The 26545-nt window shown below is 43.2% G+C and overlaps 1 long non-coding RNA gene across 1 annotated transcript in view; it reads left to right on the top strand.

Moving 5' to 3' along the window:
• The window catches only part of LOC121819093 (uncharacterized), a 42573-nt gene extending 16402 nt beyond the window's left edge, over positions 1 to 26171 (top strand). Inside the window, exon 2 of the long non-coding RNA XR_006059277.2 lies at positions 25520 to 26171. This is a non-coding gene — a long non-coding RNA (uncharacterized LOC121819093). The remainder of the gene's footprint in view (positions 1 to 25519) is intronic.
• The last annotated feature ends 374 nt before the right edge of the window (positions 26172 to 26545 follow it).

Raw genomic sequence — 26545 nt, 5'->3', positions numbered from 1 at the left:
CATCTGGCCCTGTTCCTGTTTGCAGCAGAATTGTGATTTGGCTAAGCAGAGAGGAGGTAGAGGCCTTTTCTTTTTATTTATTTATTTATTTTTGCTTACTCTTTTTATTTTTATTTTTACTTTATTTTACTTTATAATACTGTATTGGTTTTGCCATACATGGACATGAATCCACCATGGGTGTACATGCGTTCCCAAACATGAACCCCCCTCCCACCTCCCTCCCCATAACATCTCTCTGCATCATCACCGTGCACCAGCCCCAGGCATGCTGTATCCTGCATCGGACATAGACTGGCGATTCGATTCTTACATGATATTATACATGTTTCAATGCCATTCTCGCAAATCATCCCACCCTCTCCCTCTCCCTCTGAGTCCAAAAGTCCGTTATACATATCTGTGTCTTTTTTGCTATCTTGCATACAGGGTCATCATTGCCATCTTTCTTAATTCCATATATATGTGTTAGTATACTGTATTGGTGTTTTTCTTTCTGGCTTACTTCACTCTCTGTAATGGGCTCCAGTTTCATCCATCTCATCAGAACTGATTCAAATGTATTCTTTTTAACAGCTGAGTAATACTCCATTGTGTATATGTACCACTGCTTTCTTATCCATTCATCTGCTGATGGACATCTAGGTTGCTTCCATGTCCTGGCTATTATAAACAGTGCTGCGATGAACATTGGGGTACATGTGTCTCTTTCAATTCTGGTTTCCTCGGTGTGTATGCCTAGCAGTGGGATTGCTGGGTCATAAGGCAGTTCTATTTGCAATTTTTTAAGGAATCTCCACACTGTTCTCCATAGTGGCTGTACTAGTTTGCATTCCCACCAACAGTGTAGGAGGGTTCCCTTTTCTCCACACCCCCTCCAGCATTTATTGCTTGCAGATTTTTGGATCGCAGCCATTCTGACTGGTGTGAAGTGGTACCTCATTGTGGTTTTGACTTGCGTTTCTCTAATAATGAGTGATGTTGAGCATCTTTTCATGTGTTTGTTAGCCATCCGTATGTCTTCTTTGGAGAAATGTCTATTTAGTTCTTTGGCCCATTTTTTGATTGGGTCGTTTATTTTTCTGGAATTGAGCTGCCTAAGTTGCTTGTATATTTTTGAGATTAGTTGTTTGTCAGTTGCTTCATTTGCTATTATTTTCTCCCATTCAGAAGGCTGTCTTTTCACCTTGCTTATATTTTCCTTTGTTGTGCAGAAGCTTTTACTTTTAATTAGATCCCATTTGTTTATTTTTGCTTTTATTTCCAGAATTCTGGGGGGTGGATCATAGAGGATCCTGCTGTGATTTATGTCGGAGAGTGTTTTGCCTATGTTCTCCTCTAGGAGTTTTAGAGTTTCTGGTCTTACGTTTAGATCTTTAATCCATTTTGAGTTTATTTTCGTGTGCAGTGTTAGAAAGTGATCTAGTTTCATTCTTTTACAAGTGGTTGACCAGTTTTCCCAGCACCACTTGTTAAAGAGATTGTCTTTAATCCAGTGTATATTCTTGCCTCCTTTGTCAAAGATAAGGTGTCCATATGTGTGTGGATTTATCTCTGGGCTTTCTATTTTGTTCCATTGATCTATATTTCTGTCTTTGTGCCAGTACCATACTGTCTTGATGACTGTGGCTTCATAGTAGAGCCTGAAGTCAGGCTGATTCCTCCAGTTCCATTCTTCTTTCTCAAGATTGCTTTGGCTATTCGAGGTTTTTTGTATTTCCATACAAATCTTGAAATTATTTATTCTAGTTCTGTGAAAAATATCGCTGGTAGCAGTTGAGTCTGAACAGGGTGAGTAGACGAAGGTCATGGGTATGAAGTGGTGACCGGACATAAGGGTTCCTCTTGCCAGGGCAAGTTAAGCAGGTGTGGAGTCAGCCAGCTCTGTCCACTGACAGGGCCAGGATGAGGCAGCACCCTGCGGTGGTCTATTTAAGGACCCGATGCCCAGGAGAGGACACTAGAAGAGAGCCAGACGTGGCATTTCACTCCCCAGTGTCTTGGAGTAAGAAGAAGAAGATGATAACTTTTATTTTTTGAACATTTACTGTGTGCCTGATATTTTCCATACATCATCTCTTCGTTTGCCAGACACATTTTAGGTATATCAGATTCCATCACACTTAATCTGGGCTGCAGTTGAATTTTGTTTGGTCCTCACAGAGGTTAATTGACTTGCTTGAGGTCACACAGCTAGTATTAATAAATAGCAGAACCAGGTTTAATACCTAGTCTATCCATCTCCAAAGTACAAATAGTCTGTGTACAAATAGCTAGACTGCCCTCCATCTCTAAATATCATTCCTTAAGACACCTTCACAATTGGCTGTTCTTGGTCAAGTCTGTTCACAGGAGTGTCACTGGGCTGACATACCCTATTCTACTTGAAAACAGTGGAAAATTATCAACTGCAAAATCTTAATTAGTAGAGAATCAAAATTATTGACAGCATAGCAGACATAAGAGAGCCATCCTCTTTCCCCCTTGCTTCCCATCTTCTGGTCTCAGAAGCTGGTAAGGAGCTTCTTAAAGGGTCAAGGAAATGGTCTGGAGAAATCTTGAACCTGAACCCCATGGTCTTCCTTTGTTTGGAATACACATTTCTTGCTATTGTGGAGAGTTATTTCTGTGCTGATAAATGATTTCCTATATTTCTTGTCTCTACACTGAGGTGGTAAAATAATTTCCTGTTCAAAAATAGCTTCCTGTTGCCTATAGAATGGAATGGAGGTCTTTTCCAACCTGAACATCCTGTCTCCAGTGTACTTTCCCAATATTTTTCTTTATTTTTATCCCTTTAGGTCTGAGTACTGAAAGAAGCATTTTTCCCTGACATATGCCAGTAGCTCATCTTTGCCCGTGATGTCCTCTGTGCCTGGAATGCCCTTCTTAAATCCAACCTTCTCACTTAAGATTTCATCAGTATCTATAACTGGAAGTAATTCTGGTTCTTTCTACCTGAAAATTTATTTTATCTTCTTGGGCTTATCAGATCAAGCTTGTAATAATACAGTTGTAGCAAGGTATTTAGTGGATTACTTTAACAGCTGGCACAGAAATAACCCTCAGAGAAGTAAACACATTGATATATTGATAAGGTACACGTGGGAAAAAATGGCTCTGGCTTCAGCAGGAACCGAGAGAAGAAAGGTGATGGTTACACCCTTTTGAAGGAGACAACGAGATAAACATCTGTGAGCCTTTGAGGAGAAAAATGAAAGGAGAGACAGGACAGAAAATGCGAGGTTTTTTGTGCAGTTAGAACTTGGCTTAGTCGAAGTTCCTGGATGCTTGGTTGGCTAAAAGGTATCTCAAGAACAGAGAAACCTAATGTCTAACCTACAGTTTAGTTTGAAGTGAAATAAACCAGAAGATGTTAACCTCTCTTTGGTAAATTCTGCCATAACCAGAAATCTCTTTGGTGTGAGGTCCTGCATGTTTGAGAGTGTGTACATGTGTTTGTGGAAATACCAGAAGGGGCTGAGTTTGCAGCAGCACCAAACTGAGCCAGCATAGATGGCAAAGAAGAGCCTAGAGCCAGACATAGCCATACCAAGGACCCACTGGAAGTGGCAGAAATCTTGGGACCTGTCGTTAAACCATGGAAGGTGGCTCAGACCAACCTTATTCAGGTCCCAGGAGAGAGTTATTTTTGAATGCATTTGCTAAATGATGTGCTCCTGGAAGGCAAAGTTCACACACATTTGGTTCATCTAAAGAATCTTATGGTGTAACATTAGTGATAATAATAAAAATAATGGAGACAATGATACCATTGCATCTTTGTGGACAGTAGTTAGATTCCATCTACTCATCACTTGCAAATGATACAAGTGGCATGAGCTGGATTTAATCTCCAGGGTTTCTATTTTCTAGTGATGTAACTTTAGACATTTTTTGCTATGAATCCCTGATTTCACATCTACAAAATGGAAACATAGAAGCTCTAACTCATAGTTTGTTGTGAAAACCAAATTTAGTTTTTCGCTAAACAGCGCCGTTGTCACCTTCTACCTGCAGAGTTCTCCCTGCTCAGTCTTTCCTGTCTCTTCCACGGCAGTTTCCCTGCTGTTTTCCCCCTAATAATGGGGCCATGCTGTTGTCCCTCTTGACGTCACCCTGGATGACTTGGTTGTCTCAGGTTGACTGCTTTCTATTCCAGTGGTTGTCCCATGTTAGCAGGCATAAGGGCTTTCTTTGGAAAAGTATTGAAATGCTTCTTCTTAAGCTTCCAAACCTGGTCGGCACACTCTTAATTTTATCCTGTGCTCCTGAAGTTATGATCTTTGTGTTTTACCCACAATTAATGCCTGATATAAAATCTGGCTGAGCTGGGAGGAGAGAGAAGTTCAGTGACACTGTGGTATCAAACTCCCAGCTCCACCCGCATCCTGTGCACCCAGGACCGCTCTGGTTCTCTTTTCTCCGAGGACGTACGCTTTCCTTGCCTGATGTAGTGCTAGAGTTTGCAGGTTGGGGTCTCTGTTCTTCTCTTGTTTGGGAGTCAGTCCTAGAAGCTAACCTTCAGCTATAACCTGCTGTTGTTCTTGCAGTCAGGATGATCCTTGACATGCCTGATTCCAGAGGAGTCACTGAGAGAAGGTTTCTTAAAGGAACTTTGTTACACCGGGGTCTTCTCCCTTCAATTAAAGGTAATCTCTGTCATCAGAAAGCAAAGATAATTTCCAGGTGGGTCTCCTTTCCTTAGTAAACATTTGTCCAACACTTAATTTGTCTTAACACATTGCTGAGCATTGTACAAAGATTATCTCAATCAATTCTCTATAAACCCTATGAATTAAGCACTCTTGGGGTCCACATTTTACTGAGGGTAACCAAAGCCTAGAGAAGTTAAGCTGCTTACCCAAAGTTTCACACAGCAGAGTGGATTTGGGTTTGAATCCAGATTCTCTGACTCTAGGGCTCTTTAACTGCTTTGCTCTTTCGCATGTGGTCCTAGGCTCTGGGCCTTTATCCACAACTCTCCCAATAGGGCTGGGTGTGGAGTGATAGGATTCAACCACATCAGTGTGATGATAATCTTATGGTTCACTTGTCCAGGAATTGTATTCTGTTCAAGAACTGTTGCAGAAGATCACGACAGAACCAGGAGTTTCTATGGAGACTTTGGGACAATCCAACTAGGGCCCTTGTAAGGCGCAACCTCTGACTTCATGGGCTTCCTGACCCCCAGGTCTTGTGCCTTGAATGCAGGGGCTGGGTTCGAGGTTTTGGTAAGCCGTTTGAGCCTGCAGTGAAGTGGACAAGGCCAGCCTAAGAGTGACGGGCTTCAGTTCTGTGGCATTACCAAGCCCTCTTGGAGATGGCCAGGCTTTGCTGTTTTGTCATTCTTGGTATGCAGCCGAGGAACTGCAGAGCTGACAGACCCTTGTAGATCACCTGGTCCCAGCCCCTCATTTAGCAGCTGTGCATGAGCAAGGGCAGCGTGAGTCTGCACGGCGTCGCCTCCTTGTTAATGGTCACCTGGCTGTTTTTCCATCTCATTTGCATAGATGACTCTAATGAGGCTGAAATTGCACCACATGGAAGCATTGTGAGGAAAGGGTCAATCTGGCCATGGTTTTGTACAGAGAGCTTGTTTCTGGAATGTGCAAATGTGATCCCTAAAGCGTGAAAGTCAGTGCTTCATTTGCCTTGTGAGTCTGGTATTATACCTGCTTTCTCCTCTGGGGAAGGTAATGTGCTGCTCTTGGCATTACAGTCTGTCCAGCTTTGGAAAATAATTTGCATTTAGGAGGTCTTAAGTGTCACCGTAATAATCAGCCATGCCCTGAGAGTCAAATCCTTACCACTGTTCAAGTAGTAATTGGGAAAAATACAGTTCCTTTGGGGGAAGGGATTGAGAGAGAGTGAGAGAGAGTGTGTGTGTGTGTGTGTGTGTGTAAGAAAAGGAATATACTATATTCATAGTGGCGGTCATCCTTCTGGAAGACGGGTTAATTGCCTTTTTACAGTGGGGTTAATTTACAGAGGATCCTTATTATCTCTTCTCCAGTGCCAAATGTAGTCATAAACTTTTCAGAATATGAGAGTGGAGTTTGAATAAATGGGAGAGAGAGGGAGTATTCATCTGCAAAGAGTATTTCTTTATGGGAAAAAAATAAAATTCATAGAGAGGCGATTATAATGCAGAAATGACAGATGTTGGAAATGACTCGTAATGATTAACTGTTTAATGATGAAATAACTCAGTGATTTTTGCTTTCATAGTCTGTCAAGAGATAAATTGTTACATGTGCTGCAAATCGGCTCCAGTGCTATTTGCTAAAGCAGTGCCAGTTTTTATTCCTTTTCTGCTAGAGCACTTACCATTTAGCACAATAACTCTGTAGTCTGTGAATAGAGACACATCTTTATTAAGTATTTTTTATGCAGTATGTTTCCTGATAGTTTGTGTTAATATATAAGGAAAATATATCACATATATGTTTCTGTATGGATCTACAGATTTAAATAAGAGCACAAACACACAAAAGGAGGTCTTCAGATATGCAGATGATGGAATAAGACATTAACCTGCTCCTCTTGAAGAAGCAGGTCCTGGATATTAAGGGCAGTGAATGGAGAGCTCTTTATACTTAAAATCTCAAATGCTCAGCTCAGAAAGCCTTGCTCACCATCATATCAGGGACCTACAAAATTCCACTGTTCCTCCACAGATAATTACAAGAACAAGAACGCTAAAAGGAAAATCTGCTGGGATGATTTGAGGTCAGCATTTGGTGCTCATCCATGGACTTGTCTCCTGTCGTGTTCGTTATTTGTTGTGGCAGAACATTATCCCACAAATTAGTGACTTAAAACAACAAATGTTTATCACCTCATGGTTTCTGCAGGTCAGAAACTTAGGTTTAGCTGGGAGCCTCAGACTCAGACCTATCACGAGTCTGCAGTCAAGGTTGGGTAAGGCTGTATCATCTCTGAGTTCCATTGAAAGAGCTTCTGCTTCCATGCTCACTCATGGCTGTTGGTGGCCTCAGTTCCTTACTTGATGTTGACTGGAGACATCATTACCTGTTAAATAGACTTTTCCACAGGGCAGCTCACAACACGGCAGCTGGCTTCACTTAGAGCCATTGAGACAGCAGAAGGTGAGTATCCAAGACAGAAGGCAGTCTCTTTATAACCTAGTCTTGGTAGCTCAGCTGGTAAAGAATCTGCCTGCAATGCAGGAGACTCCAGTTTGATTCCTGAGTCAGGAACATGCTCTGGAGAAGGGATAGGTTACCCACTCCAGTATTCTTGGGCTTCCCTGGTGGCTTAGCTGGTAAAGACTCGGGCTGCAATGGGGGAGACCTGGGTTCAATCCCTGGGTTGGGAAGATCCCCTGGAAAAGGAAAAGGCTACCCACTCCAGTATTCTGGCCTGGAGAATTCCACGGACTGTATAGTCCATGGGGTCACAAAGAGGCGGCCATGACTGAGTGGATTTCACCTTCTTGGGTGTGGCATCTCATCACTTTTGCTGTGTTCTGTTCTTAAAAGTGAAAATTACTGGATCCAGCCCACATTGAAGAGGGGGGAATTACACTGGGCATGAATACCAGGAGGTGAGGATCCTTAGGTTCACCTCAGCGGCTGCCTCCTATACCTGTGGATGCACCTTTTGCTTAATGTGATGGAAGTGGAATTGGTCCCCCCAAATCATGCAAGAGGACAGCCCAAGGAGGGAACAAGGGCTGAGAACCATCACTGACTCCAGCTTTGTGGGCTCCTAATTGTATTTGCCTCTGAGACATTCCAGATGTAGCAAACACAGTATTTATATCAGACTCCTGCAAGTAATGTCTCCAGCCCTTGGTTCTTCTTCCAACTCTGAAGATCACGTCAGTGGTGGTTGGGTATAGCTGGCACAGCAAGGTATTACAAGCAGTGGTGTGTTCCGCTCCCAGTGGTTGCAGCTGGAACGCTGTCTAGACAGCTTAGAAACATCTTCAAGCACAGGACCAAGCCACTGAACGGCTTTCCTGGTCCCTGGAAATCAGAAGCACTAACATGTAGATAACTTTATCTTAAAGCCTATAATTGTAGACAAAAAAGTGCTTCTTTTGAAACTGATTCTTAAGGAGATCAGACCTTTGGGGTTACATACTGGCACCATTTTAAGGCAGCACAGCAAAGTGGTTGAGATGTTTTCAGGGTCAGGTTGAGTTGGAATGCTGGCTTATTAACTGGGTAAATGTGAACAAGTCAGTAACCTCACAAGGTCTCTCTTTTCTCATTTGTGAAGTAGGGGTGACATGAGTGCTACCCTCCCAGGGTTGGTGGGGGTTTGGGCATGATCTGTGTGAGGGCTTTGCCCTTACGGCTGTGGTTATAATAATGATGATGACGTCCATGGGAGATGTATTCATCACCGCTTCACGTTTTGGTAGAAGGGCTGGGATTTTCATTCCAGTCCCCGGAAATAGACCGGAAAGAAACCTTCCAGTTTCTCTCTGTCCCTGCGCTCCCTTCCTCCTGGAATAGGAGGCCTGGCTTCCTGACTGCGCCTGGGGGGAAGGAAGGGGCACACTGCGCTCCCTTTTGTCAGCTTCTCTGCAGAGAGAAGATTTGTTCATTAGCTCTTCATGATACTTAGAGCTTACCCATGCAGATTCTGCCTTGTACAAGGGAGCCATACAGTTTTTTTTTTTGGAGGGAGGGTAAATTCTTTTTTTATGGAGGGGGATGTTCAGGAATCCTAATGTGGTCACAGAGGCTTCCCTGATGGCTTAATCGGTAAAGAATCTGTCTGTAGTGGGGTTGCATGTATCAGACACGACTTAGGGACTAAACGACCAGTGTGGTGACATTCTCCCATCCAGCTGTTACCAGTCATAAAAACTGACTGTGACCTTAACTATCCCTATTTTAAAATTAATTTCAGACGGATGGGAGTGGTGTCACTTCTCCACTGCCCGAGCCCCCACCCCCGACAATCTTCATTAATAGTGTTTAGTAAATTATGCAAACTCACATATACGTGAAGGTGGAAACATCCCTTTATTTGGAACAAGCTCCATCTTCCTTTGAAGGGCTTCCCTAGAATCTTCCTGCAATGCGGGAGACCCAGGTGCCATCTTCCTTTGTTTCTCAGGAGACCTCTTGCGGGCCAGATTCAGGGATTAAATTATCCACAGTGCTTTTCTGGGGTTCCTCTGGATTGTATAGAGTGCGTCTGACTCCTGAAGGCAGCTGCTATTACTGCAGGCCCAGTGGGCGGGCCTGCGGGAGTGAGCTCGCCTGATGCTGCAGCTGGGAAGCTGGGCGGGTGGCCAAAAGGGGTTTTAGTACTTGATCATTAAATCTTCTGGCTCCTGTCTTTCCAGTAAGAGTTCTTTGAATACTGAATTATCTCATCTGTGAGCAAGCTGTCATTTCATCCCTGCCTTGAGGAAAAAAAAAAACCACTTTCTAAAATTAGGCATTCAAGTTGATCATAGTTATACCAGCAGCAGGGCTTCCCAGGGGGCGCTAGTAAAGAACATGCCTGCCAGTGCAGGAGACTTAAGAGATAAGTTCCATCCCTGGGTCGGGAAGATCTGGAGGAGGGCATGGCAACTCACTCAAGTATTCTTGCCTGGAGAATCCTATGGACAGAAGGGCCTGGGGGGCTACAGTTTGTAGGGTCGCAGAGCCAGACGTGACTGAAGCCACTTAGCGTGCACAACACACATCTGTGAGCAAGCGGTCATTTCATTCCTTCTGCTTTGAGAAAAAGAAAAAACAACTTTCTAAAATTAGCCCTTTAAGTTTGTCATAATTTTAATTATAGCATCACCAAAAGGCCACTCCTGACAGGGGCAGAGAATGACACATAGAGCTTTTGCTGATGGATTTTAAATGTACCCCTCATTTTTTAAGAAAAATATCCCCCACCTTTTTAAGAAAGTCAACAGGAATGGAAAATAACACTAGTGAAATTAATTGCTAAGAATTTAAGATTTTTGTTGGATGGCTTCACTGTCTTTGCTAAAACTACATGAAAATTTATTTTTACCTGCTAATGATCCACTAAATTCAGAGGAAACTTACAGGGAAAAAGATAAAATATGTGAAGTACTCAGGCACCCATGGCAAATTCTCAATAAATAGTGAATAGGAGTAATACTGCAATAAGACAGTCATTTCCTTTGTTCCAAGGTAGGCAGCCTGTGAAGTTCTGTAGGAAAATTCAGTATGTCAGCCCATCTGGCAGAAGACGGTGTTCCTTCAGGGATGTGTTTCACATACATTAACATCTGAGTAGCACAGATCTTCTCTGGAGGAGGGCATGGCAACCCGTTCCAGTATTCTTGCCTGGGAAATCCTACAGACAGAGGAGCCTGGAGGGCTATAGTCTGTGGGGTCACAAAGAGTCAGACACGACTGAGCAACTCAACAATGACAGCGCAGATCTTTTCTAGTGTTTCCCAAACTGCTGTTCCAGGGAGTAATCTTTTAGAAGATATATGGCTCAAAGAAAAAAAAAAAAATCGAGTTCCGTGGTCAAACACGGTGAAAATCTGCATCCTAACTTTTCCCTCTCCCCAAAGACTCACAACACATCCATTTCTGCAGCCTTTGAGAAGTGCCAGAAGAAAGGGAGTGGAGTCCTTTTATTTAACCCCATTTCCCAGACTAGCACATACCCTCCACATTGTTGCCAGAGGAATCATCTCTAGAGACAAGTGTGTTACCCCGTCCCTCTCAGAGCCCTGCAGGGCCTTGCCATGGCTCTCAGGAAGAAGTAGGATCTGCACCATGGCCCACAAGGCTTGGCCTGTGTGGTCTGTACCCCCCAACCCAGCCCCATGCCCAGTGCGTTGGCTTCCCCTCCCTCCATACTGCCCTTTGCTCTGGGGGACACTGGCCCCCTTTCATATCCTTGAGCATGAATGTGGTCCTTCCTGCTGTTGCAGGAAGGGGGTCCCCTTTCAGGACCCGAGAGTGGGCTCTTGTCTAACACTTGGAAGTGGATTGTCCAAGGAGATACATGTGCTGACAAAGCAAGAGATTTCGTTGGTAAGGGACACCCGGGTGGAGAGCAGTAGGGTAAGGGAACCCAGGAGTACTGCTCTGCCACGTGGCTTGCAGTCTCAGGTTTTATGGTGATGGCATTAGTTTCCGGGTTGTCCTTGGCCGATCATTCTGACGCAGACTCCTTCCTGGTGGCACACTTTTGCTCAGCCAGATGGGTGCCAGCGAGAAGGATTCTGGGAGGTGGTTAGACACGTGGTGTCTCCCTTTGACCTTTTCCAAACTCTTCCGGTTAGTGGTGGCTTGTTAGTTCCGTGTTCTTTACTGAGACCTCTGGTCGTAAAATAACTCACGCACATGGGTACTATGGTGCCTGGCCAGGGCGGGTGTATTCAGTCCTCAGGACCTTCAGACAGCTCTGTCCTCGTGAGGAGGGGTTCCCTGTCCCCTCTTCACATTCCCCACCCTCCTCACCGTCCTTCTGCTTTGTGGTCAGTGTCTCAGATCTCTGGTCTGCACCTGCTGGCTTCCTAACACTCACGGTGTGCCTGTCACTGAGGGTTATTTACTTGCTGCCCCTCCCCCAGTACTGTAAAGTGGATGAGGGGCCCTTTCCTCTGAAATTCTGACTACAGCTTGGAAGTGCTGTGACTTGCCTGGAGGGACTTCACAGCAGCTGGGGTGGGCCAGTGAACTACTCTTTCTGTTGGTTTTGTTTACTCTTATTAAAACTCTTTATTATTTCATCCTGGGAAACAATGGAGTCCAAAGTCAAATAGGATGAGGGTTCTATGGGAGTTTTATTAAAAAACAAGGCTTTGGGGACTTCAGGATCCAGTAGTTAAGACTCTGTGCTTCTACTGTGGGGGGCAGGTGTTTGATCCCTGGTTGGGGAACTAAGATCCTACATGGGGCCTAGGGGGAGTGGGGGTGAGGTGAGGTGGGGTGGAGAGTGGGGAGCAGGACTTTGAATGTACATAGGCAAGAGCGCTATATTAGAAGGTAATCCTGATGACCCACACACATAGATGTTCTGTGGGCCAGGCACTGTTCTAAGCACTTTTTAGTGTTTACACAGATAATCCTCACAGAAACTCTGTAAGGCTTTTACAAATGAGGAAACTAAGGAAGAGGTAAGCTGTCGAACGGCACTCTTGTCAGTGAAAGAGCTATGATCTTAACCCAGGCTGTTGGAATCTAGAACGTGCCAGGTTGATAGTAGGGATGGCTTCTCAGGGGAGGTGGCCTTTAAAGTCAGTCTTAAAAGTGAGAGAAGATAGTGGATTTCAGGACACTGGTAGTAGTTGGGAGTTTAAGGTATTACAGGTAAAGACAGAGACAAACACTGGGGTTGGGGAGGGAAGAGTTTGGCTGGAGTGGAGGGTGAGGAAGGAGAGAGAGTGCAAGAGAGCATGTAGGGAATGGCTGGGGCCAGAGCCTTCATTGCTGTGTTCTTGAATGCTGTGTTAAACTCTGAATCTTTTGTATAAGCTGCATGGAATTTGAGAAGCTTTGAGGACGTTTTCACTCAGGGTTGCACAGTATCAGAGCTCAGCTTTAGAGAGAGGGTCAGTCTGTCAGAAGGCCTGGGATCAGTGTGAGCATATATTCAGGATAGACCTGGATTATGCCTGTTGTCCTGAGGTAGTGCCCCCTTTGACTCTTCAGAGTGTCCCGGTTTGAGTGATAAATGGTCAACCCAATAGGGCAGGAGCAGTTTTGAGATTAAGGGGTGGCCTGCACAAAGAGAGAGAAAGGGATGGATTCATGAGCTGCAGCAGCGACGGACAGGGTGATGGTATTGGATATTTAGGGCAGGAGAGAGTGAGGGAGCGCAGGCGATTTGGGGTCTTTGTGAGGCTGAACAGGTGGACAGCAGTCATCATTGTGTCAGTCAGGAGCATAGGGGTGGGAGCAGACGTGGATGGGCAGGTGGAGACTGGCTCTGGGCTCTGCATGTGAGTTGCTCTCAGGGGAGTCAGGTGGAGATGTTCACCAGACACCGAGCCAGTGAACCTGGGCTGTGGGACAAAGTCCCAGGACCGAAGACTCAGGTTCGAGGATCCTCTTCACAGAAAGTTAAACCCAGGAGAGTGGTTGAGATGAAGGTCACCCTTGTTGGTTTATTTATGTATGTGTTTATTTACTCCTACTTCTTAGAAAATGAGTTTAGAGTGGCTTAAAAAGGGTGAAAAAAATCCAAACCATTTAAAGAGAAAAGAGATACATAATAAAGAGAATAGGGGAGAAGGGGATTTGCTGAGGTTGCTGATAATATGGTAGAAAAAGTTAGGATCAAGAATAGAACGTGGAGAAGCTCTCAAGCGGGGGTCTAGGCTGGGGGTCAGGTAGGAAAGGAGCTAACCTTGTTGGGAGGTCCTGTTGACCCCCTCTGTCATTGCTGTTTTTTCTCTTTAGCTTTAAAACTGCCCTCAGTTCCTTTCTTGTATTCCCCAAACACTCTCTGGCTGGATTCTAGGCTCCCAGCTAAGGACTTCAAAGTTCCTCTCCAGTCGGTGATTCTGACCTCACTACAGAAGGAGGAACCAACGTTGAGAGTGAGGATGAAGATGATTCCCTGTGGGAAATAGGGTCAGGGCACTTCAGGGAGCAGCAGCCCTTGAAATGCATTGATTCTCATCTTTTAATTCTTATTTTGTGTCTGGCTTGCAACAAGGCTTTCTCTTTTAGTGGCTGGCAATCACATCTAATACTTCATCAAGAAGCCATGACCCCTGAAATTAATATAATGCTCTCTGTCCATTATGTCTCAATAAAAAATAGAAGCCAAGTGACTAAACTGTAAGATAATTTTCGTAGAGGGTTGCCAATGGGTGACCTTGCTAATTGAAAACTTTTCTTCCTCTTCCCTCTTCCCTTCTCCCTCCCCCAGTTCTCTGGAGGAAATGTGCATTGATGAAATAAACCTTACATGTTCTGCACACCTCCCCTGCCTTCACAGTTTTCAGAGGGTCTCTCCAAAGAAGAAATACCTGGTCTACCGAGAGCTCGTAATCATCTTCATGATTACGTGGGTGAGGATTCCCAGCTAAATGTCTTCAGGCCCTGCAGTTTCCTGGCCAGTGCTTATAGCACAGTGCCCTTTGCAAGAGTCATATCCGAGTTCTCCAGAAATCTCCCTGGGGTCTTTGTTTTTGTAAAAGAGGTGAGACCCGGCCAAGAACTGCCATCACAGATGGGAGTGGAGTGCCAACCCAAGCGCTGAGACCAGAGTTCATGATTTCTATCCAAGGACTCAGGGTGGTAGTGGTTGCATTTAAAAGAGCCCTCAGTGGAACATGGCACTCAAACCAAAGGTCAAAGCTAATTGCTATACAGAGGAATCACTCTTCCAGGAATTATTTGTCTTCTTGACTTAGAAAAAAATCCCTCTGTGTTATGAACATCTTTTTCCTGGCCTCTAGTTTCTTTTTCTAAATTATTATTTTATAATTAGCTGAACTTCTGTGTTTCTCATCTACGTTCAGATAATGTTGACCAAACCAGAAGTCAGAGCCTTCTGAAACTCCAACTGGCTATAAAAGAAAACTCCAGTCAAAGGATTGCTTTCCACTTAACAAGGGAATCCATGGATCGGTATCCTCGGGTTTGGTGGTCAACAGAAGAAAAAGAAAGGCCTTCACTTCCTTCTACCACCAGAATTCATGATGATGGGGCGAAAGCAAAGATGCTGATCTGAGTCAGGTTAAGTTGATTTTGGAGATTCAGCGGGTAGGAACTTGTGATTTTCTTCGCACCCACATCTTTCCTGAACTCTCATCCATCAGCTGCTGTCAACAGCATACTGGCTGGAAGTTAATTTCAGCCTCGCTGTTACTTCCTAAAAGCTATCAATTCTTCTGACACAATAATTACATGACGGTGTGGCACCCAAGGTCAAGGCTCATCAATATCCTAGAATATACACAAGGGGGGGTCATTAATAATAATGAAAATAATAATAGAAAAGTACTGACATGTTCACTCTCTTTCAGTCTGATTCCTTTTAGGCTCTTTTAATATATTTCATAATTTAAGATCCGTTAACTTATGTTAATCCTAACATAAGTTGAAACCAACTTCTTGTATTTGTGAAAGTGAAAAGTGAAAGTCGCTCAGTCATGTCTGACTCTTTGTTACCCCCATGGGCTATACAGTCCATGGAATTCTCCAGGCCAGAATACTGGAGTAGGTACACTTTCTCTTCTCTAGGGGATCTTCCCAATCCAGGTATTGAACCCAGGTCTCCTGCATTGCAGGCGTATTCTTTACCGTTTTGAGATAACCGAAATCCTAAGCAAACGGCATTATTCAAGACCCACAAATACAGGTGCTCTGTTGGCACCTGCTGCAGCCTCTTAGCACGTCTACAAGTGCCTAATCAACAGAAACTAAAGAGGTTTTGCAAATGCCTATGTTGTTCCAATGATTTTGTCTCCTAGCCAGGATTGAGACAGAACTTGTTGTTTGGTGTAACAAATGTTTGTTGAATCCACTTCCCCTGTGCCCTTTTCATGCACTGTAATGAAAAACAAATTAAGAAGCATTTTTCTTTGCAACTGTAAAGGTGACAACTTAAAAAATATTATTAAAATCCCATTAGTTCTATAGGATATGATGTATACAAATTTAGATGGAAGGTGAGGGAACTGAATGTCATGTTATATAGACATTATGTTTCGATTAATAAAAGTATTCCTGGTATTCTATGTGTTGTCAGATGTGTTTACCTCCTAGATCAGTCTCAATAAAGTTTCGTGAGTTCTTTTGTTGATTTTTCACTGCTAACAGAGCTGGATGATTGAAACTTACACAATATGCTAACTTCCAAGATACATTTTCATAAGATATATTTTGTTCATTCTCAATACATGCTCATGTGCAATGTGAATACAGTGTATACAGAATATAAAAATTGGTCAACATAACAAGGGACTCTTAAGAATTTCCCAGTTGGAAGAGAAAACTGACATAATGGCCCAAACTAGAAATCTCTGCAGACTCAGGATCGATATGGCTGTATTAGATGACTGGAGAAATAATTTTACCTCTTGCCCTAAGTACTGTAACAGTTTGGCAGTATGAGTACTGTTTCCCTATGTTACCCGTTTTACAGACGGGGAAACAGGTCCAGAAAGAGTGTCACTGTGGGAAGGACGCACGGTTAGCAAGTGGCCGTCCCTCTTTGTCCCAGGAGGGCAGGTCCAGTGGTTTCCTGGGACCACCCTGCCTCTCCCTCTTGCCCTGTAGCTCCCAGTGCCGCTCTGTCCTTGGGTTTTGCCTGGTGGGTAGGGTCACTTATCAAAGCTGGCAGGAAGAACGTTTGCTTCTCCCCTCCTCATCTTCTGTGAAGGATGCAGTGTTGGCTGCACGGGGTGGGGAGCTCCCCAGGATGGGAATTGTGCTACTGTTTTTTCAGCATTTACTATTTGGTGTTGGTGTGTGTGTGTGCTAGTCGCTTAGTCGTGTCCAACTCTTTGAGGCCCCATGAACTGTAGCCCACCAGGTTCCTCTGTCCATGGAATTCTCCAGGCAAGAATATTGGAGTGGGTTGCCATTTCCTTATCCAGGGGAATCTTCCCAACCCAGGGATCACACTTGGGTCTCCCACATTGCAGGCAGATTTTTTACCATCTGAATCACCAGGGAAGTCCTTGGTGTGGTAACTAAGTGAAATCTGTTGATGGTGTGAGTATAATACTCTGTACTTACCAACAGTGTCTTAACTGCTGTCTATTCAGAATAAGGACATAATGACTTTTCCTGAATAATCTTAAAGAAGTACTCTGGTTTCTCTCCAGCTCTCTTTATAATATTAAGTTACCTCTGCGGGAATAGGAGACATTTTATGTCCTTTTTCCAAAGAATTTTAAGGATGAAGGTGTCATTCTTTTCCACTCTGGTTCCCAGCATTTGTGATAGATATTCAGTCTCTGCTCTTATTTTTCTAAAACCTTGCGAAGAGTCTCTTAAAACATCCCTGGCCAGTTCTTGTACATTATTCCAGGTAATGTCATTTAGAAATTCTCTGTTGAAATATTTAGTCTTCTGATTTGTTTCCAGTTAAAAATTTACAAACTAAAGCTACTACAGGTAGTAGCATAACTTTATTGATTAACTCCTCTAGTTTTTAATCTGAATTTTAAATGCAAAAAGGAAATGCACATTTTTCAGAAGAGTATAGCATTGTGTGTGTGTGTGTGTGTGTGTGTGTGTGTGTTCAGCTCTTCAAACTGAGAAGATTTAGTAGGATCAAAGTTGTTGACTTTGGTTTATGACCCTGGTTTTCATTTGGAAACGCCATACGTACTATATTTGGCAAGCAAACTTTATATGGTGTAACTTCTGCTGTTTTCTTTCAAACCTTGTGTTCTATAATTGCTTTGAAAACCTCTGATACCCAGATCTCTTCTCAGAGACCTTTCCTCTGGTGCTTTCCCTCCCCTTCCTTATAGCTTAAACTTGTGAAAATATGGTTAAATGAATTATATTTCTCTTTGAAGCAACAAATCAATGGGGGACATTTTAAAGGAAGAATGCAGGGATAAGGGGTGAGCAGAGACTCAGCAGAGTCAGGGAAGTAAAAAGTCATAATACGTGAGAAGTCAAGGTTGGTCCATGTGAAATCCATCTGGGTTTCCCAGCTGACGCTTATCAAAAGCTCCTGCCTTTCCACAGAGGCTTGGAGTCAGGGCCTTATCTTCAGGTGTTGGTTAGAACAAATGGGAAATTCTCCTGGCAGCCTGGAGTCTCCTCAGGCAGGGCTTTTAAGATGAACCAGGGTCATCCCTGGTGGCTCAGATGATAAAGAATCTGCCTGCAGTGCAAGAAACTTGAGTTTGATTCCTGGGTCAGGAAGATCCCCTGGAGGAGGAAATGGCAACCCACTCCATTATTCTTGCCTGGAGAATTCCATGGACAGAGCAGCCTGGTGGACTGCAGTCCATGCGGTCAAAAAGAGTTGGACACAGTGTAGCGACTTAACACTTTGGCTTTACTTCAAGGTCATCCTCGGGATGGAGACTTGAGTTGTTAGAAGTTAGTTGGTGTTTGTTCAGGTCTTTTATAGGCCAGAGTTGGAAGCTGGTCCTGAGAAGAAGCCTCAGAGGAGCTGGCTAGAGTTTGGTCATAGAGAGAGTATTTGTGAAAACAAATGCAAAAATCTTGGGCTTGGTAGCTAAGACCTTGTGTATTTAGATTTCCGTATATCTCCCTGATGCCCACTCACCCCATGATCTTTGTTTCCGGCTGCATTGATTTTCTCCTTCAAATGCGTGCACTCTCAGACCTGTCTTCCAAATGCAGTGATTCCTCTTCCTGAAATCCCCTTCCTTCAGCAGAGGAAAGTGAAACCGCTTCTCTGCGAAGTTCTTCCAACTCTGGGGCCACGTAGCCATTCTCTTCTGGATTCTTGAAGCACTTGACTCATAATTCAAGCATAGCACACTCTACCTTGGCTTATTTTTTCTGTGTTTCTTTGTATGCCCTTCCTGCCGGCAAAACTGAGTGGTAAGAGGGAAGAACTAGGTTATTCTGGCTTTTGCTAAATGTCAGTATAAAGTATGTGCTTAGTTTTGGCCAACTCTTTGCTGAACCAAACACGGGTCTTCTGCATTGCAGGTGAATTTCTTTACCATCTGAGCCACCAGGGAAGCCCACGAATACTGGAATGAGTAGCCTATCCCTTCTCCAGAGGATCTTCCTGACCCAGAAATCGAGCTGGAGTCTTCTGCACTGCAGGCAGATTCTTCACCAGTTGAGCTACCAGGGAAGCCCCAGTATGAAACAGTTTTTGCAACCGTGATGTTTTAATGAAAGGTTGAAACAATATTGGGATGTTCAGGAGAAGTCAGTATCTACATCATATATGTAGCTACATTTCCAAACAGTATGATGCCTGTTTCCACTTCATGGGAAATAGACGGGGAAACAGTGGAAATGGTGTCAGACTATTTTTTTGGGCTCCAAAATCACCGCCGATGGTGACTACAGCCATGAAATTAAAAGACGCTTACTCCTTGGAAGAAAAGTTATGACCAACCTAGATAGCATATTCAAAAGCAGGGACATTACTTTGCCGACTAAGGTCCGTCTAGTCAAGGCTGTGGTTTTTCCTGTGGTCATGTATGGATGTGAGAATTGGACTGTGAAGAAGGCTGAGTGCTGAAGAATCGATGCTTCTGAACTGTGGTGTTGGAGAAGACTCTTGAGAGTCCCTTGGACTGCAAGGAGATCCAACCAGTCCATTCTGAAGGAGATCAACCCTGGGATTTCTTTGGAGGGAATGATGCTGAAACTGAAATTCCAGTACTTTGGCCACCTCATGCGAAGAGTTGACTCATTGGAAAAGACTGATGCTGGGAGGGATTGGGGGCAGGAGGAAAAGGGGACGACCGAGGATGGGATGGCTGGATGGCATCACAGACTCAATGGACATGAGTCTGAGTGAACTCCGGGAGATGGTGATGGACAGGGAGGCCTGGTGTGCTGCGATTCATGGGGTTGCAAAGAGTCGGACACGACTGAGCGACTGAACTGAACTAATGATGCCTGAACATCCTGTCGTAAACAGAAAGGCTGCCAGCATCTAAGGCAGAGCTGTGATGCAATGCGGTAGAGACAAGTAGAGAGTGTAGGAGAGATCTCGCATCAGGGTGGACCCCTGTCCCCTGCTGTGCCTGATATGCCACTTCGGCCTTCCCTGGCATGAAATCTAATTGTGCAGACATTGCAGTGTGTTTATCAGTACCCATTTCCACCTCTGCCAGTGCCCCCAGCTAGGTTATGGTTCCTTGCCTCTTCTGCACTTGGATATGGGCTTGAGTTCTCTCCAGATGTGGCTGACACACAGATAACCATTTCCAGGCTTAACTCATTAACACATCCCACAAGGGATCTTTTGTTTCCTTTCCCTACCCACTGGGCAAGAGGCTGAAGTCTTGGAGAAGGGTGGATCCTGTGGCCATATGACCAGGATACCACCATGGAAATACCCAAATGTCCTTTGTGTTAAGACACTGAGATTCGAGGGTTTAACTTTTAAAGTACCCGGTGATTAATACTTTAACTAATCCATCTAGAAATTAACCTTTCATTTCTTAAGCTAATTTGGGGTATGTCTCTGTCAGCTCTAACGCTGGAAAGGGTCCTATAGCAACACCTGGCCACTTGAATGCAGTGAAAGCAAAGGAATGGTGGTTTGGCAGTGGAAAAATACTGGACTTAAACTCAGAGTCCCCAGCTTCCTTGCCCTTGCCCTGTTCACTTTGTGATTTTCTCTAAGTGTGTTTGGGGCTTACATTTGTAAACTTACTTGCTTTCTCAGGTTTGACTTTTACCATGACGATTGAGCTGATCTAATCTTCACTTCCATTGCTTGATTCCTCTGCTTCCACAGTGGCACGGTGAAATTCACTGGTTATTTGAGCAGACAATCAGGGCAGTGATTGTATTACACAGTCCTTCTATGTTGTGATTGCTTTCTTTTCAGGTAGTTGAAAAGAAAATCCCAGAAATAATAACTTCTTCCCAGGTGAAATATGTTTAAAAAATTATTTGGAAAAATTTCCAGCATACACAAAAGTAGAGAGAATCACATGATGAGATGATATGCAGCCATTATCAACCTTCAGACATCACCATAACATTCAGCCTCTTTTCTCTCCTGTTTCCTGGCCTTTCCTTTTTTTTTTTTTTTCATTGCTAAAGGGTGTTAAAGCAAATTCCAGGTATTAAATGTTTCTGGGCACACATGTGTGTGTGTGTGTGTATACATGTATTACATATATGTGTATGAATATATTAAAATATAGAAATACACGTTTATGTCCCAAACCTAAGCACGGTGCCTTTATTACATCTCACAGAATTGGCAGTGACTCCTCAATAATATCTAATTCCATTTAACATTTCCTCAATTATCTTAGCATTCCTTTTACAAATGGTTTCATTTCAGTCAGCGCTGACCACAATTTCATCAACATTTCAACCACACATTGCACAGAGTTGTTGCGTTTCAAAAGAAAACTTTTGAGTTTTCTGTAATCTAAAAGTGATTGTAGCAGTTAACATTTAGCTGCTGAACCACTGCAAAACTTGGAGGTTTAAGTAAACAGTCTTTTTATTTAGCACAGGATTCTGTGGTTTGGCAGTTTGAGCGAGGCTCAGGTGTGATTGGGTGTGGGTCACGGCTGGGAGGGGGTTAGGGGTTCATCTTTGCTCTCTGTGTGGTCTCATCCCCAGGAGGCTAACCTAGCTTTGTTCATGTGGTGCTGGGTTTCCCTACACAGTGCGCAGGAACTCCATAGCGGCTTGCAGCCTCTGCTTTCAGTGAGCATGCTGCCTTGTCACATTAAGAGGTCAGAAGGGCAGCTCACACTCATGAGGTAGGAAAGTAAATCTCACCTTGTAACGTGAGATGTTGCAGTCAGGTTACAAAGTCAGGTTATGTAGACATGACTACATAAGAAGAACCCACTTACCTTCCATTTCTTCCCAGGTAAATATATTTGAGCTTCTATAACCCTTAAAAACCCTCAAAGAATACTTATTTCCTAAAGTTTATACATATATTATGTGTGTGTTTGTATATCAGTTCAGTTCAGTTCAGTTGCTCAGTCATGTCCGACTCTTTGCGACCCCATGAACCGCAGCACACCAGGCCTCCCTGTCCATCACCAACTCCTGGAATTTACCCACACTTATGTCCATTGAGTTGGTGATGCCATCCAACCATCTCATTCTCTGTCGTCCCCTTCCCCTCCTGCCCTCAATCTTTCCCAGCAACACAGTCTTTTCAAATGAGTCAGCTCTTCGCATTAGGTGGCCAGAGTATTGGAGTTTCAGCTTCAACATCAGTCCTACCAATGAACACCAGGACTGATCTCCTTTAGAATGGACTGGTTGGATCTCCTTGCAGTCCAAGGGACTCTCAAGAGTCTTCTCCAACATCACAATTCAAAAGCATCAATTCTTCTGTGCTCAGATTTCTTTATAGTCCAGCTCTTCATATGACTACTAGAAAAACCATAGCCCTAACTTAACATAACTGAGGTATATTTAATTTACACTTTCAAGTGTACCTAAGTTTATATTTTAAGTGCAAACGAACTCTTCTGAAAACTAGGAAAAATTGATCACTTGCTGAATTTTGAGAAACACTGGATTAGGAGCCATATTTTTGTTCCTATATAAAAATTTTGTCTTGTTTTCTTCATATAGCAAGTTCAATGAATGGATGCATTTATTTCAAACACATCTTTGCAGTGTCTGAAAAAATTTCTTAAGATATATAACCAGAGTATAATAAAAGATTTTTAATAGTTTTAATTTCAGCATATGAGTAGCAGATTTTTTTCTCTGTCTAGGGGGTTACCAAATGCATGGGAACCATCAGGAAGGGAATTCTCTGGATCAAAGCAGTAATTCAGTAGGAGACAAAGAAAGTTATTTATAAAAGCTATCTGTAGACCAAGGGCCTAATTTATGTAGTGAGAACATTCTGCTGAATAATTTGTAATAAAGAAAAATTATCAACTGTTAAAGACTTTGCCAGGTCAGTTTGATTTGGTAGGAAAGGGAGATGATGAGAAGGTTGATAAAACAGCCATGAATCTTTACTGAATATGCAACTTTAATTGTCTGGCATTAAACTTAGAGACTTTACTTTGTAATGTGCTGGAGCCAGTTTGTACCAGCTGGTGAGAGCCAACTGTATTTATCCCTTTCTAATTCCATGTTCAGAAAAGTCACATTGTTAGCTTGGGATTCGCCAAAGTGGGAGTATTTACACCCTAGTTATTGAACAGTCAGTCATTAAACATTTATAGCATACCACTGGTAAAAAATGACAGGCACCACTTCCTAGGAATATCGAAAGGAAGCTGCTTCTGCTACGGAGGACAGCCACAGAAGAGCAGGGAGAGCTTCCCTTGGCATCTTTCCCATTGACCTGTGTCTCCAGATCGCTGGGAGTCTAGTTTTGTTGTTGTTATGCTCAGTTGCTCAGTCTCTGCATCCGTTGGACTGCAGTAGGCCAGGCTCTCCTTTCCTTCACTGTCTCCCAGAGTTTGTTCAGATTCATGTCCACTGAGTCAGTGATGCTATCTAACCACTTCATCCTCTGCCACCCCATTCTCCTTTTGCCCTAAATATTTCCCAGCATCAGGATCTTTTCCACTGAGTTGGCTCTTTATATCAGGTGGCCAAAATGCTGGAACTTCAGCTTCAGCATCAGTCCTTCCAATGAATATTCAGGGTTGATTTTCTTTAGGATTGACTGCTTTGATCTCCTTGCAGTTCAAAGAACATTTGAAGAGTCTTCTCTGACACTACAGTTTGAAAGCATCAGTTCTTCAGCTGTCAGCCTTCTTTATGGTTTAACTCTCACGTCCGTACGTGACTACTGGAAAAGCCTTAACTTCGACTGTATGGATCTTTATTGACAAAGTTATGTCTCTGCGTTTTAATACACTGTCTATATTTGTCATAGCTCTCCATCCAAGGAGCAAAGTATCTTTGAATTTCATCACTGCAGTCACCATCTGCAGTGATTTTTGAGCCTAGTCAGATGTGAGTAAAGTAAGAGCACCTTTGAGAAATGAAAAGAAGCAGACACAAGAGAAAGGATAGGAAGTGTGCTTGGTCCTTTGCTTATCTCATCACCTTAGACTCTCATCAGACTCAAGCTAGATCTTCTTAAACATCACCTGCGTCTATTAAGGGAGAAAAGCAGAGATGGAGCGACTCCTTCTACGTTAGAGGGCTCTGCCATTCAGCCCCCTGTGAGTCTCTGCCCTGCCACAGCATTTCTTATCTGTAAAACAGACACAGGATACTTGTTCCTCCCTTATTTTGCTGTGCAAATGATTTACGGTTAATACCACGCTGCCTGGCACTGTGGAGAAAGAAATGGAATAAGATGAGGTCATTGTGAAGAGCCGGGGCTCTCTGGAGAAAGAGTTGGAAGTCATCAGTTGAAAGTTCATGGGACAGCAGTTTTGGCATCACCGGGGAGCTTGCCAAAAATGCAAAAACACGATTCAGACCTCAGAATCAGCATCTGTGTTTTAACAAGATCTCATGTGATTTTTATGCGTATTATACTTTGAGAGTGATCTAGGTGGTGGTTTGTTCATGGCACCAGAGAAATACCCTTGTTACAGAGTGCATTTTAGTCTTACTGCTATCTCTTTTTTATTCCTTAGTATTTGTTTTTCCACTTTGAGGTTCCCATTTAAGCCTCATGCTTAACAAACTGCTTGGCCTTTCCAGGAAAAACCTTTATATAATCATTATAGTAGAAAATGTATATTGTATAGTAGAAATGTATAGTAGGTCATGTATAGTAGAAAATGCATATTGATTTATCTAAAATAGAGGGGGAGGATGGGGATGGTGAGTGTTAGCTCCTTATCGATAATAGCAGAAATCAATAGATCAGGTATAAAAATGGAAAGAGCAAGAAATAGCTCTCTTTTTATTGTATTTATATGCCTTGATGGATGTTAACCAAATCTGTTGTGATAAGCATTTCATAATATGTGTAAGTCAAACCATCATGCTGCACATATTAAACTTACACAGAACTGTATGTCCATTATTTCTCAATAAAACTGGAAAAAAGAATAGCAATAGCAGCATCAAAGTGAAGTGAAAATGTTAGTCAGTCAGTTGTGTCCGACTCTTTGTGACCCCGTGGACTGTAGCCCCAGGCTCCACTGGCCGTGGAATTCTCTAGGCAAGAATACTGGAGTGGGTAGCCATCGCCTTCTCCAGGGGAGTCTTCCCGACCCAGGGATCGAACCCTAGGTCTCCTGCATTGCAGGAGATTCTTTACTGTCTGAGTCACCAGGGAAGCCCTAATATCAGCGTATTGTTAAGGAATGTGAAAAATGATTTCCAGGATTAAAAAGAAAATAGCTAAGTGATTTAAAGCATTTGTCTCTGGAAAATGGGGCTAATTAAAAAAATTCCAGTTGAACTCTTTATATGTTAAAATGTACGTATATAACTTTGATTTTGATATCATTTAATGATGTCGTTAAGTCTTGTGTTTTATGCATTCCTATAAATCACTTTATATCTTTTTTGAGAACAAGGTAGAATATAAACAACCAAACAAAACCAAGGAGAGCAAGCAGCCTATAATGGTGGCTAAAATAGGAAACAGTGTTTTATGCAGGAAAAATAGGTCAAATACAGTAACAGAGGAAATGAGATATTCATACCAGTGGTGACCTCGTATCAGTGACCTTATAAGTGCAAGATGAGAAGAGGAAATCTGGGAATAAGAGGAGAGATGAAGAAGCCATATGAATTCATGGTAGGATAAAATTCGTAAAAAGTCCATCTTAACAGGAGAGGAACTTTTCTCAGAGACCTTTCCCCATGTAATTTATCTGCCAGAGTTGAAAAACTGATGTATTCTCCAAGAGGCAGAAACAATGAAATTTGGGAAAACGAACCATAGAACTTTGGAATGAACTTTACAATCATTTAAGGCTGTAGTTTTCACATTTTATTTTAGCTGTTGATTTTTTTTCTCTTTTTCTTCCCAGTGAGATCTTACTCTGAAATCTGATGTACTGAAACAGAAGCAAACGGAATTTCTGAAGCTGAAGCAGAGGGCTGAAGGTCTGTGGCCAACCTGGTCCTGTGGACACCTATCCTGCCTTCAAGATGCTCTGAACTCTGAAGAACATGAGCAGAAAGTGAACTAAGTGGCAACTCACGAACATTCCTCATCTAACTAAGGCTTCAGGAGACACAGTCATGTCCAAGGTCAATGGCAGAGCCAAGACTTGAACTCGCTGTTCTTGACTCTGAGTCCAGTGCTCCTTCCAATGTACCTTAGTGCTGCCTGTCATGGTTGGAGGGGCAGTTGGCTCCAACAGACTGTAAAGAATTGGGTTTATTACTTGGGAATTGTGACTTCCCTGGTGGCTCAGATGGTAAAGCATCTGTCTGCAATGTGGGAGACCTGGGTTTCATCCCTGGGTTGGGAAGATCTCCTGGAGAAGGAAATGGCAACCCAGTATTCTTACCTGGAAAATCCCATGGACAGAGGAGCCTCTTAGGCTGCAGTCCATGGGGTCGCAAAGAGTCAGACACGACTGAGCGACTTCACTTTCACTTTTCTTCACTGTTGTCTTATGCTTAGGCTGCCGTAGACCCTCCAGAAATATTTGTTGAATAAAGAATTAAATGATACGTACAATGTCATAAGCTGACTTACTCCTTGATGCTCTTAGGGAGTGAAATGGAGCTGAAAGATGTGAGAATCTCTTCTTCAGCAAGGGAGGTTAGTTCCTGGAAGATAAATGACTTACTGTAATTTCATCTCTGTTAAGCCTAATATGATCCTTTAGTACTCCTCACCTAGAGAGTTTTCACTTGTTTAGGTTTAAGATTTTTTTGGTCTTCCTGTCTGAATTGCCCAGTATGCAAGGGCATTTTTTAGACCAGCTCTTTTTATAAGTTTTCTTTCTGCGGAGATTGACTTGAGCTGTGGAGATACATGGATCTCTATTCGCAGATCTAGAAGTTGATTTGACAGCAGCCCAGCTGTAGCATCTCAGAAAGAT

Source organism: Ovis aries, chromosome 3, assembly GCF_016772045.2.
Source record: "Ovis aries strain OAR_USU_Benz2616 breed Rambouillet chromosome 3, ARS-UI_Ramb_v3.0, whole genome shotgun sequence".
Taxonomy (NCBI): Eukaryota; Metazoa; Chordata; class Mammalia; order Artiodactyla; family Bovidae; genus Ovis; species Ovis aries.
The sequence above is the reverse complement of the archived record's forward strand: the minus strand, read 5'-3'. Positions and strand labels throughout refer to the sequence as shown.